Below are 12,402 nucleotides of genomic sequence, written 5' to 3'. Positions count from 1 at the left end.
AAATTTGGATATGGGCCTGAGGACTCTGAGGCCCATGCTCTTTCCTGTCTTCTGTCTATCAGAGGTTGAGGAGTGACACCCACCCTTTTCCCATCTCCTCGAAGCAGAACCTCAGACTATGACCTTATTTGGAAATAGGGTCTTTGCAGATGTGATTAGTTAAATGAAAATGAGAACACAGAGGATGAGGGCAAGTCCCAAACCTTAAAAGAAAGGAGCTGCAAAGACAGGGAGAAAATCACCTGACGACAGAGGCAGACTGGGCAGCAGATCAAAGGCACCACCGCTGGCCTTCTCCAGAAGCCAGCCAGTGGGGAACAGGGAACAGACTTCCGAGGCGGAAGGTGCCACCAGGCTGACTGTGGATGCTGGGCTTCTAGCCTCCAGAACCGAGAGGATTTAGGTCTGTGGCTCTGAGCTCCCTGGCCTGGGGCACCAGGAAGGTAACACACCATAGCAGACCCGGAATCTACAGCTCTGGGTTCCAGGTTCCCACTCACCAGGCAGCTGTGCAGTTAAGAAGATCTCGAAGCCCAAGAGAGATCAGTCCATTCACACACACACACACACACACACACACATACACACACACACACACACACACACACACACAGGCTCCCACTGAGTTTATCACGCTGGACCCTGACCTATCCTGGTCGACAATCCTCCTCTTCTACCTTAAGTCAGCACTCCCACTACCTGGAGAGCTGGTTTTGAAATGCAAATCCTCCCTGCTGTTTACTTCTCGTCCCGAGTCCCCACCACCAGCAAGGCTGGGTCAAGCTCTTCCACAGATCTGGCGCCATTCTGCCTGCCCCGGTTCCTTCCTTCCGCAGCCACTCACTCAGTCCCTACCACCCACGAGTTTTGGTTTCAACCACGTGAAACTCTTTGGGATAAAAAGCCACATTGCCTTTGCACACACTGGCCCAACTACCACCAGACCATATCTAACACAAACGCCATCTCCTCCTCTCCCATAAAGCCTTTCCCTCCCCACCTTGTGCGATGGCAGCTTTACGTCATATCTGCTGCCACCCCAGGCTGTGTGTGAACGCTGCTGTATTCGGTCTTCCTTCTGTAGGCCCAGGGCCCAACACGAAGGCATTCAAGCAGGTTGGACCAAACTGGGCAGTAGCCGTAAGAGTAATGACAGCTAACATTTACCAAATGTTTACTCGATGCCCACACTGTGCCGAGCGTTCCGTATGTGTTGTCTCATGGAATTCTCAATCAACCCTGTGAAACAGAGACTTCTATTGGTTCATTTTACAGGTGAGAAGATAGGAAGGAAGAGATACGTCAGCTTGAAGAACTCTGGCGCCGGGGTCAGTAACCATAAAAGGCCCTCCTTAGCTGATTCGGTTGTCAACTACAGTTTGGAAATATGAAATGTCAAATTCTAGAAAAACATAATCCATACATTTTAAGTTGTAGACTGCTCCGAGGAGCACGAGGAAGCCATTTTTTTTCCTTGCTCTGTTCCGCTTAAGACATGAATCACTCCTTGTCCAATGTGTCTGTCTGCTCCCTACCAGTTGGTCATTCAACAGCCATCTCAGTCATCAGACCAGCTGTTGTACTGGGACCCCCTCAGTGCACTCAGTCCTTATGTCACACAATAGTGGCCCCAACGCTTAAGAATAGTGAAGTTGGCAATAGAGATATACCAGGGAAGCCACAAAGCACTTCCTTTAAGTGAAAACATGAAAGTTCTCAGCTCAATTTGAAAAAATATGGTATGTACAGGATTCAGTATTAGTCACACTTTTAGACATCCCCTAGGGAGTTTGGGGCCAAATCCTCATTGGATCAGGAGGGATTACTACACTAAGAACAGGCATCCCCACCCTTCATTCGGTGGAAGAAGAAACACGCAAAGGAGGAAAAGGGATGTGTCCAATCTACTCCAGACCTTTAGATTCCCATTCATTGCTCTCCCTCTGCACAGGATCATGGGATCCTATTTCAAAAGGACACAGAACACAAGCTAGACTGTGTCTCCCAAGAGCTTTCTCTTGCCCTCCCCAGGCAGAGCCAGCACAGCTCGGGGCACACAGTGAGAGCTCGAGTCTACAGCCAAGAGATGCAGGAGGAAAAAAGATAACCTGTCTGAGAACAGTCTGTGTCCCGCTTGGACAGTACACCATCAAAGCTTAAGGAGAAACTAAATTAAGAAAGGACATCATTTAGCATCATCTCCTATTTTAGACATTAATTCATTTGACAGACTTATCGAACACAAACCAAAAGCCAGACACTATGTGGGACACTAGGAAGATTAACAAGCGAGTCCCTGCCCAGATGGCATTTACAGTCTAGTTGAGGGAGACAATCAAACAACTAACAAGTTCAAGTATAATTACAAACGCTCACAAGCCCTAGGAGAGACAGGAGCTCTAAGAATGCATGAAGGGAAATACTTGCCTAGCCTAGGGAGTTGGCAAGCCCTGCTCACCCCCAAAAGAAAAGGGACTGGGGTACTGGACAGAGAGGCCTGCATGCACAAAATCCCAGCCAGAGTCAAGTGGGCAAGGACAGGATTTCACCTGCCTTCTGGTAAGTCAAGGTAAGGTTTGGAGAAAATGAGCATCGTTAGGAAGCTCCAGGGTGAGATTTTTGCTTTGGTGAGCAAAGGAGTTATTGTCTAAGAAGACAAGGAAGACCCAGGGCTGGAAGCCAGAACCCCTACCTCCCAAGGTAGGTTTTGGGGCTACTTCAGGGACATGTATGACAACTCAAGAAAGGAGGGGCCGTTCCCTTGTTTCAACCTGGAAGTTCCTGACTCCTCTATTGAGCTGTAGAACAGGTCAGAATAATTTGCATTTGTCAAAACAGAGATTGCTAACCCTGAGGCCCCATCCCCAGATTTTTGTATTGTGTAGGTCTACCATGAGGCTCCAAATTTGCATTTCTAAGACACTGGCAACCCTGCTGCAGGTGGTAAGTTGACCACACTGGGCACCAGCGCCTTAGGCTCTAGTGAGGGAAGTGGCAGATGGTGAGTAGGAAAACAGCCAGGATCTCTGGGGTCGAGAAGGGTGAATTCCTGACAAGCAAGATGTCTCCGTGGATAAAGGCATTTCCTACCAAGCCTGAGGACCTGAGTTCCATCCCTGAGGCCCACATTGTAAAAGGAGAGAACTGACTCTTGCAAGTTATCCTCTGACGTTTGCTCCCTCCATACATAAGAAAAGTGACAATATTTTTAAGAACAGGGAATTCCTAAATCTTAGTAATGAGACAGGTCTAGCACTCTGAGCAAAAGTCCAGCCCTCGGAAGAGCCAACCCCAAACTCCCTAGCCGCCTAACCAGAGAAACTGAGGCTCAGGAAGTTTGGAGTCTTTAAAAGAAAAGAGGCTTAATAAAAGTAAGCACAAAAAGGTTTGGCTGTTGTCAATGCGGGGGGGGGGGGGGGGGGGATACGGGACACAGACCCCAGACCCTTGGGCCACATCACAGTGGCTGTGAGGGGCACCCATAGCACCTGTCCTGAGACGTGTATTCAGGGGAAGAGATAAAGCCAACTTTCCCTGCCTCTGCAGCCTTTGGCAGGAAAACAGTTTAAAAGTTGCAGAAATCTGCCTCCCCCCCCCATCACCATCCGCTTGTCTTCCTTTTACACCCCCAGCTCCCTCCCTTTCCATTCCGAATCCTGCACACTTATCCTTGTACACCTGCCAAGCAGCAAGGAGGAGGGAAGTTAGCGAGAAGAGCAGGAGAAGGGTTGAGTTTGCACGTCCTTCTCTTCCCTTCCCTCTGGAAGATTCTGTTTCTCTAGATCCTTGTCAAACCCAATCTACCTACACACATTTCAGTACCAGTATCTGAAAGCCGCAAAGTCAGCGACCGAATCCCCAGCCTTCCTTTTCACCTTGTTTTTCAAATATAGGGAACTTCCTATCCCTATTCCAGTTAGCACCAAAATGGCATTTCTTATGCAGCCCCGCATGCAGGCTCACCAACACACAAACAGCTACACTCACAAATACAGATATACCAGAACTTATCAAAACAGATGAACATATACATCCCGAGTTATCTTATTTACCGTTCATCAGTAACATGTACATATGCAGCTAAATGCACAGGAAATATACAAGGAGAACGCACACTTGCACACAGACATGCATGCAGTGCCCAACACATGGAGGAAGAGGTACAGACACATCTCTCGGAGTACAGAGGCCTCCTGAGAGGAGATTCCTTGGGATGGGGCGCTGGCCCTTTAAGACAGTGATCATCTTACTAGTCATTTTAGGGTACCTAGGCTGCTGCTCTGCCCAGTAAGAGGGTGAGGGTGTGAGTGTAGCTGACCAGGCTGGGCTGTCTCTGGTCCTGGGTGGTGGTACTTATACCACAAGGAAACCGATTTCAGAACCCGCTGGGTTACTTACTAGCCGAGGGGTCGCTGTTGCTGCTACCAGCACCCACACCCACGCCTGTACACACACACACACACACACACACACACACACACACACACACCCCTTCACACCCAATCACCCACCCCACCCCTCACAAGCACACACCCGGGATTCAGGCAGGCCACGCCCTCCGCTCCAGCTCAGCCTGGAATCAGGCTCTGCTGTCAGTAGGGCTCTCTCCCGTACCCCGGGCGTGGCTGCCCACCTGCCAGCAGGGAGTCTCCACTCAGCGAGGACGCCCCCGCCGCCGCTGCCACCCACTTCCCCGGCTAGTGTGGGGCTCCGGGCGACGCCAGTGCCTCGGCCGCCGCCCCCACCCCCTTCCTCCCGGCAGTGCGGAGACAAAGCCGAGCACACGCACACAGGGGCTACGCGGGTGCACACCCGCCCTCACACGCGCGCGCGCGAACACACACACACACACACGGGGAGTCACACTGGCGCGCACACAGCGAAATACACCACACACACACACACACACACACACACACACACACACACACGCCATAGGGTTTAGCCACAGGCGAAGCCATCGGTTCAGGCACACACCCTCATCCAGATGTACACACTGCTACACATTGGGACACACCCTCTCCAGGCACATCGCGGATAAGCACAAGCAGACACACAGACCCTCACCCAGATTAACAAACCACCCAGCCCCAAGGCTCACACCCTTACACAGATGCACACGCGCGTACACGCCAAACATCCACTTGTACCGATCCACAGATACACGCGCGTTCACACTCAACGCACACCCGGAGACTGGGACCCCGACCCACGTACCGGCAAAGACACGAATCAAGGCTCGCGGCTCCGGCCACACACACGTCCTCCAGTACTCGAGGCTCGGGACACGGCGCCAGCCTGCGCGGTCTCCGCGCCCTGCTAACCTGGTGGTGGCGGCGCGCCTTCCGGGAGCCGTCCGTCTGTCTGTCTCTCTGTTCTTGCGATCAGTGGCCGCCCTGGCGGGCTCCGAGGCGCTCAGAAGCTGAGCAGAAATGCCCCGCTCGCTCGCTCGCTCGCTGGCTCCTTCGCTTCCTCCCACAGCGCTCAGCCCCCTCCCCGCCCGCTCCGCACACCCCCTCTCCCCCTCTGCCCCGCCCCGGCGGCTCCCTGGGAGGAGGCGGCTGCGATCCCGGCCAGGCAGCGGCCGAAGGGCGTGCGAGCCGCGAGCGCAACCCACTGGCCCCGAGAGCCCAGCTGCCCCGGAGCAGCCGCGTCCGGTCCCAGGGAGGGGCGCTCGGAGGGGGGTGCGCCCCGCGAGCCCGCGCCGCTCGCTTCCCCACGTGGGCCAGGCGCCCACCTCAACCTCGGTGGAGCTCAGAGGCCCGGGCAAGCAGCGGGACCACGAGGAGGAGACTCCACACCGAGCCTTCTCTCCTTCCAGGTCCCAGCCCGGTAGGCTTGGCCTTACCCCACCTCCTCCAGAATCGCCGCCGCACCGAGCCCGTTCGGCTTTCAAGCGGGTGGCCTGGGCTAACCCGGTGGCCCAGCAGCACCACCGGTCTCCTCTCCCTCCGACAGGGACCTGGCCGACGCCCACCAACCTCCAACCTCCCTTCTATTGTTCAGACGGCCGAAGCTGCGAAGGGCCGTGCAGCTCTTCCCAGCCAGTCTCAGGTGGCAGCCCCTGGGAGCTCAGCAAGGGCCAAGCCCGTGGTCCTGGGACCCGTAGACCCGTAGACCCAAGCATGCCCAAAGTAAAGTGCTTCTCTGAATTAGGATTGTATCCGCCCCTTACCGAGCTTCTGCCGAAGGTCCTACTTCAAACACACTTAAAGTCAAGCATAGGAAGGGGGCAAAGTAACCAGATCAGTGAGCCTAGAATAGCACCCCAAGAAGGTAGGGCGTCTATCAGTGCCCTAGTACATACATGAAGAAACCGAGAGAATTCCTGCGCTTGGGTTCTCAGGGCAAGGGCCAGACCCAGGAAGGTCAGGAACATCGAGCCTCCTTTATTAGATTTTGAAGGGAAGAAATGAGGAAGAAGTAAATATAAGAACTTACAGCGTTTTACTGTAAGTCAGGACGTGGGTGACAACATGGACAGACTCCTAAATGCAAACACCTTACCTCCTCATCTCTCTTGGCCCTAACCATAGCTCAGACGGCAGCTGTGATCCACCTAAATCTGCCCCAGGTAGCACAGAGTCAAAGCTAAGGCCAGTAATTCTGGTTCTTCGCTGTGCTCCCACCCCCCTCCCCACCCCACCCACCTCCAGTACTGGATGCTAAGAGCAGATTGGAAGCGAACAGCTGAAGGGGAGGCATGGTGTGCACCTCCAAGGACATCGACAAACTAAGGGGGAAAAGGAAGGAGACCGAGGCCCTAACACAGGACTGAGCAGAGCTTGCCCAGCTTTCCTCCACAGCACGGCTGGAAAAGTCCAGGATGCAAACCAAGTCCTATCCCAAGGACTAACAATTCGCTTATTTGGAACACTTACATTCCAGACGTTGCTTTAAGAGTCCAACTAGTCGGGCGGTGGTGGCGCACGCATTTGATCCCAGCACTCGTGAGTTCGAGGCCAGCCTGGTGTTCAGAGCAAGATTCAGGACAGGCTCCAAAGCTACACAGAGAAACCCTGTCTCAAAACAACAACAACAACAACAACAAGTCATACTGCATTAACTCATTTGGTCTCCACAGTTACAACAGAGAGTAGAAATTACCACAAAGTCACTACATACCTTGAAAAGAGGCAGAGCCAGGATCTGAACCCTGGAAGCTGACTTTGAACTCCCACACTTAACCATCAGGCCAGCCCTGAATATGAAGTAAAGGTAATTGAAGTACTACAGTCAACACCCACCATTACAGGACTCTCCTTACGGGTGTTTTTCTGTCGCCTTGCAGTTCCCTGTACCCAGCTCAGACCCTGCTTCAGAGACCTGATTTATTAAACAACTATTTGATGGCATGGGCGTGGTTCCTATGCCCTCTGCTCTAGGGAGGGGGGTTGTTATCAGTAGTTTTAGATGAAGCTGAGGAGATAGGAACTGCTAATCAGATCTGCCGCTGTCAGCAGGAGGAGAGAGAGAGAGAGAGAGAGAGAGAGAGAGAGAGAGAGAGAGAGAGAGGGAGAACACTGTGGAAACCAGAATAAGTTTCCAGAAGACCCCAATAGGCTTGAAGACTGAGCTGAAACTAACAAAATGAGCTGCCACCCATAGTAAGCATGAAGTCCTGTCTTAGGTCTATAGCAGAGATGTCTGAGGAAATGTTCTATGATTGCACTGTCTGTAGTCACTAGCTCCCCGTGGCTACTGAGCAGCTGAGATGTGGCTGATGACCAAGGAACTCAACAGTCATGTGGGGGGACTGGTAACTAGAGAGTGTCTCCATGAGATGGAAGTGCACGAAACATGGTGTAGAAGAATCTAGATTAAGAACAGTTTCCATGAAAACCATTTCAAGATTTTGACTTGACCTTGAGCTCAGGGATGCAGTGCGGGAGGGGGTCAAGAATGTGAGTATCTTCTATCAACTGAAGCCAGCAGTGTCCTAGAGAGATCCCAGCTAGACCGCAGCCCTCAGCTGCAGGCCCCACTTCTGAGGCACCTGCTGTCACGCCGACACATGTCTAAAGGAGGGGACCAGAATGTTGAGGACTGAACATCACATGATATGATGTATGTGTAAGTGGCCTGGAGAAGGGTGTGGCGGCTATCTCCAGCCATCTGCAGGCTGACACCCAGAAAGGGGATGTGATCTGTTCCCTATCACTGCATTTGTGTCTACTAAGCAAGACAAGAGATCTGTGTACATGAACCCCTAGGCTTTCTCTGGAAGAAGGATCCATGTGGAACAGATCTCTGCGCATTCATCCAGTACCTAGTCCGCCTAAGATATGGCTCATATGAAACACTGATTACAGATTTTCTAACTAAATGGATTTGAAGGAACTGCATTCAGCTCCAATGGGTAGACATCCAGGAGGATGAGTCCAGCTCACCGTAAAGAACTCTCTAGAGCTGGGGATGTAGATCAGTGGGTAGAGCACTTGTCTAGCATTGGAAGAAGCCCTGAGTTCCATTCTCCAGCACCGAGAAAAGAGAAAGAAAAACAAATAAACAAAACCCCTCTCTAATGTTTAGATCAAATAAGTCTGGGTCACTTAGTTATAAAGTCAATAACTACTTTAAGACCACATTTTCATTGAGAGGCAGAACCAGGAGCGAGGGGACAACTCTCAAGGTAAAAACAAGCCAGTTCTGATAGGAGGGAGAGCCCAGATCAGTGACATGCTGCTAGACCGTCATGTGGTGACCTGTGCTGCCCTGGCTGGACCATAGCGGGACCATAGGACTCACCTCTAGGTCCTATACCTTCTGACGGTGACACTACCACACCAGAACATGTTCATTGGGAGAGGCCAGAGTCAGGGTGGGGGCCCGTTTGGGAGACTGCAGTGGTCCAGGAAATCAGAGATTAGAAACCCAAGGACCGGTGTGACTGGAAAGGAGACCTGGCTAGAGTTAGGAGCTCTGGGATTAGAACTCAGGGTTAAGCTAGCCGCCGACACCAGCTTATTGTTTGTCTGTGGGTGCCTGTCTTCTCCCAGGTTCCAGTATGTCCACGTGCGGCATGCAGGGTGATCTCCCGGCCCCTCCTAACTCTGAATCCTTTGAATGGAAGACAGAGAATGAGAGGTTACTGGGATAGCATAGAAGAGGAAGCCTGTGTAACTTTTAAAGTAACAACTTAGTATCATTATTATTTCAAAGGAGCAGCCATAAGATTTGGTGACTGGGCTTGTTGGGGACACCAGAGAAGAGACAAGTAGATGAGAGAAGTAGGTTGAGATAAGGAACAAGGGCTCCTGAGCTTTTGGAAGGGTCAGCAAACATTACTCCCCCACCCCACCCCCAGATCTTTAAAGGCAAACTGTGCTGTGAGCCAGGTCAACTCCTGGACAGCTTCCTCATTCCTTTGGGCCACGCCCCATACTTGGCTAAAAGAATCCACCAGTTCTAAGAAGCTTGACTCTGTCCCTCCGTCCTTCCTTTCTTCTGGGGATTGAATCCCAGGGTCTTGCACATTCAGAGCGCTCAATCTACCACTGAACCACCCCGCCAAACTTGCCCATCTCTTTTCACCAATGAAACCGCCTTGGGTTTTTACTTACATAATCAGCATCATTATCTTGTTTGGAAATAACCAACATTATTGAGCTCTTGGTACATGCTAGGCACCTACATAATTTTCTCATCCTGGGAGATAGCTCTAATTATTATTTCCATTTTATAGAAGAGGACGCCGTGGCTTGCAGAAATTCCAAGTCTTCTGCAGCCTTTTGGTCTAGCAGGGAGGTTCCAGCTCTGATCCTTGTGATTTCAAGGCTGCATTCCCAAAGACACCCAGCACTTTACTGAGTATTTTAAAAGTAACTCAGAGAAGAACAAGACCACTGCTCTCTCCAGTTCTTGGTGGTTACATTCAGCCATTTGGACTAGTTAACCAAGATTTCTGTGGTGTGTGGGTGCTCCTCCCTTTTCTCAGCTCTTGACTCTGCACTTCCAGCGACCCCTCTTCCTCCTAGGAGGAAATTGCCCAACCCACTAAGGGAAGGACCTTATCTTTTTCCTGGGGGAAGGGAAAGACCTCTGGAAGGTGAAAGTTATTTCCGCCTCCCTTCTCCTGCAGCGCACACCCTGGCCCAGGGCCTGGTGGTAACAGAGCTGAAGGCTCACAAGGTGAGTCATGTGTCATGGACCTGCCAGAGTCACCTAAGCACAAGGTGCTAAGCTCAGTTTAGAGAGGTGGAAAATAGGACAAGTGTTGTCATCCTCAAGAGAACGATCCAGTTGCAGCGTGTGCCTCCCTACTCACCTCATCCCCCCAGTACTCTGGGAACACTGTATAAGAAGCCATTAGGGGCAGAAGGCACCCAGGACAAAGGAGAGTGTATCCCTACCCTTCAGAGGGGGTAAGAGAAAGGGCAAATTTATACTGATATCCTTTAGGGTCTGTTAGGGTTTAATTTTAGGAAACCTCACTGTGGGTACCAGAATGGTGGCTGTTCAAATCCTTTATATAAAATGACATCGCATTTGCATAAACCAAACACATGACTTCAAGTTTATTTATAATACTCAACACAATATAAATTATATATAGACAATTGTTATACTGTGATGCTTAGCAAGTAATGATAAGAAAAAATCAGCATATTCCATACAGATGCAATTTTCTTTTCCCAGGCTGGTTATTTTTGGGGGGTGTGGGGTTTGAGACAGGGTTTCTCTGTGTAACAGCCCTGGCTATCCAGAAACTCACTCTGTAGACTAGGGCTGGCCTCAAACTCACAGAGATTCTGCTCTTTAATTCTGACTGCTGGGATTAACAGCATTTGTCACCACCACTGCCTGGCAGAGAGCAGGCTAGGCAAGCAAGAGGGAAGGCCAGCAGAGGGAATAGTCTCCCTCCTACTGTGCCCCGCCTCCTTTTTTAAAGATTTAGTTTAGGTAATGGGTACTCCAAAAAAAAATTTTTTTAAGTAATTTTAAGCCAGGTGTGGTGTGTGATGGGACATGCCTTTAATCCCAGCACTCAGGAGGCAGAGGCAGGTGGATCTCTGTGAATTTGAGGCTAGCCTGGTCTATAGATGGAGCTCCAGGACAGCCAGGGCTACAAAGAGAAACACCATCTTAAAAAACAAACAAACAAACAAAAAGTATTTTCAGATTTGTTTTAGATTTATCTAATGTGTTTGAGTGTTTGTCCTGCATATATGTATGTATGCCATGTGTGTGCCTGGTTCCCATGGAGGTAAAAACAGAGCATCAGATGCCCTGGAACTGGAGTTACAGATGGTTGTGAGTCACCATGTGGGTGCTGGGGATCAAACCCGGGTCCTCTGCAAGAGCAACAAGTGTTCTTCACCCCTAAGTCATCTCTCCAGCTCCCTTTTCCTAAGACTTTTAATCCATGGTTGGTTGACTCTGCAGGTGCAGACCCCACCAATTTGAGGGGCTGTGTGACCCATGGTAATGATTCTCTAAAAAGACTTGAGAATGGACCGGCGTCTTGAAGAGTAAGTCCAGCACACACAAAAGGAATGAGGCTGGGCACTGCCATTTGCATCTTAGATATATGTAGATTCCATCCAGCAGGCAGTGAAGACCCAATATATACTATGGCTTTAGAAGACTGAGTTTGAATCCAAACTCTGCCACTTCCCAGCTATGTGACCTGGTTCCTCAGCCCCTGTGGTCCAAGTATTGCTCTTTATCACTTGCCCTTCCTCTTTGCCAGTGAGAGGATTGCTGAAATGATCTAATGAGCTGCCATGTGACTTGAGTACCCTTTCAGGAGGAGTACACTTCCCCAGCCCATGTCAAGGCTGACCACAGGAATTTCTTTGGTCAGAAAAATATGAACTGGAGAGCTGAAGGCCAAAGCATGTTTGAGCCTAAAATCTCACTCTGAATTCTCTCAGCCAGTGGAACAGTGCATCTTGTATAGGAACTGTGCCTATACTTTGCATCCAGGAATGAAAAGACACACAGAGAGCTGAAGATGACCCACAACCACCTCCCACTGCTGCTGCTGTGGATTCAAAGGAGAAAACTGTGCTGCAAGCCACTGAAGGTTTGGGGATGTTTGTTATCATATCATAAGCTGGCAAATGCTGACAGGTATATCCCCTAGCAATGTGGGTGGTTTTAGAAGTATCAACCTTGAAGTATTATTGCAAGTTCAAATAAGATTAGCACATGAAAAATGTATAAGCATTTCATCAGAGCTTCATATTATAAAATGAGTGCTCTGGCTGCTAGCCCAACATTTAAGAGGCAAGTGCAGGAGGTTGAGGCCAATCTGGGCTCCATAGGAAGACAGACCCTATCTCAAAACACAAACCGGGGCAGGGCCGAGAGGGCTCAGCAGGTAAAGCTCTTGCTGTATAAGACTGATATCCTAAGCTCTGTCTTCAGTGCACACAAAAAGACCCATGTGGTGACTCA

General features: G+C 50.5%; 1 protein-coding gene across 2 annotated transcripts in view; it reads right to left on the bottom strand.

Moving 5' to 3' along the window:
• Epb41l1 (erythrocyte membrane protein band 4.1 like 1) overlaps positions 1 to 5,450 on the bottom strand; it is a 132,394-nt gene extending 126,944 nt beyond the window's left edge. Inside the window, exon 1 of one of the 2 annotated variants that reach the window (XM_052722678.1) lies at positions 5,218 to 5,450. The gene's annotated coding sequence lies outside the window, so the exon portion shown is untranslated. The remainder of the gene's footprint in view (positions 1 to 5,217) is intronic. The other variant, XM_052722680.1, reaches the window with a different exon arrangement.
• Between the last annotated feature and the right edge of the window lie 6,952 nt (positions 5,451 to 12,402).

This window comes from Peromyscus californicus, unplaced genomic scaffold, assembly GCF_007827085.1.
Source record: "Peromyscus californicus insignis strain IS unplaced genomic scaffold, ASM782708v3 Scaffold_7__1_contigs__length_154581171, whole genome shotgun sequence".
Taxonomy (NCBI): Eukaryota; Metazoa; Chordata; class Mammalia; order Rodentia; family Cricetidae; genus Peromyscus; species Peromyscus californicus.
This window is presented reverse-complemented; position numbering and strand designations above follow the sequence as displayed.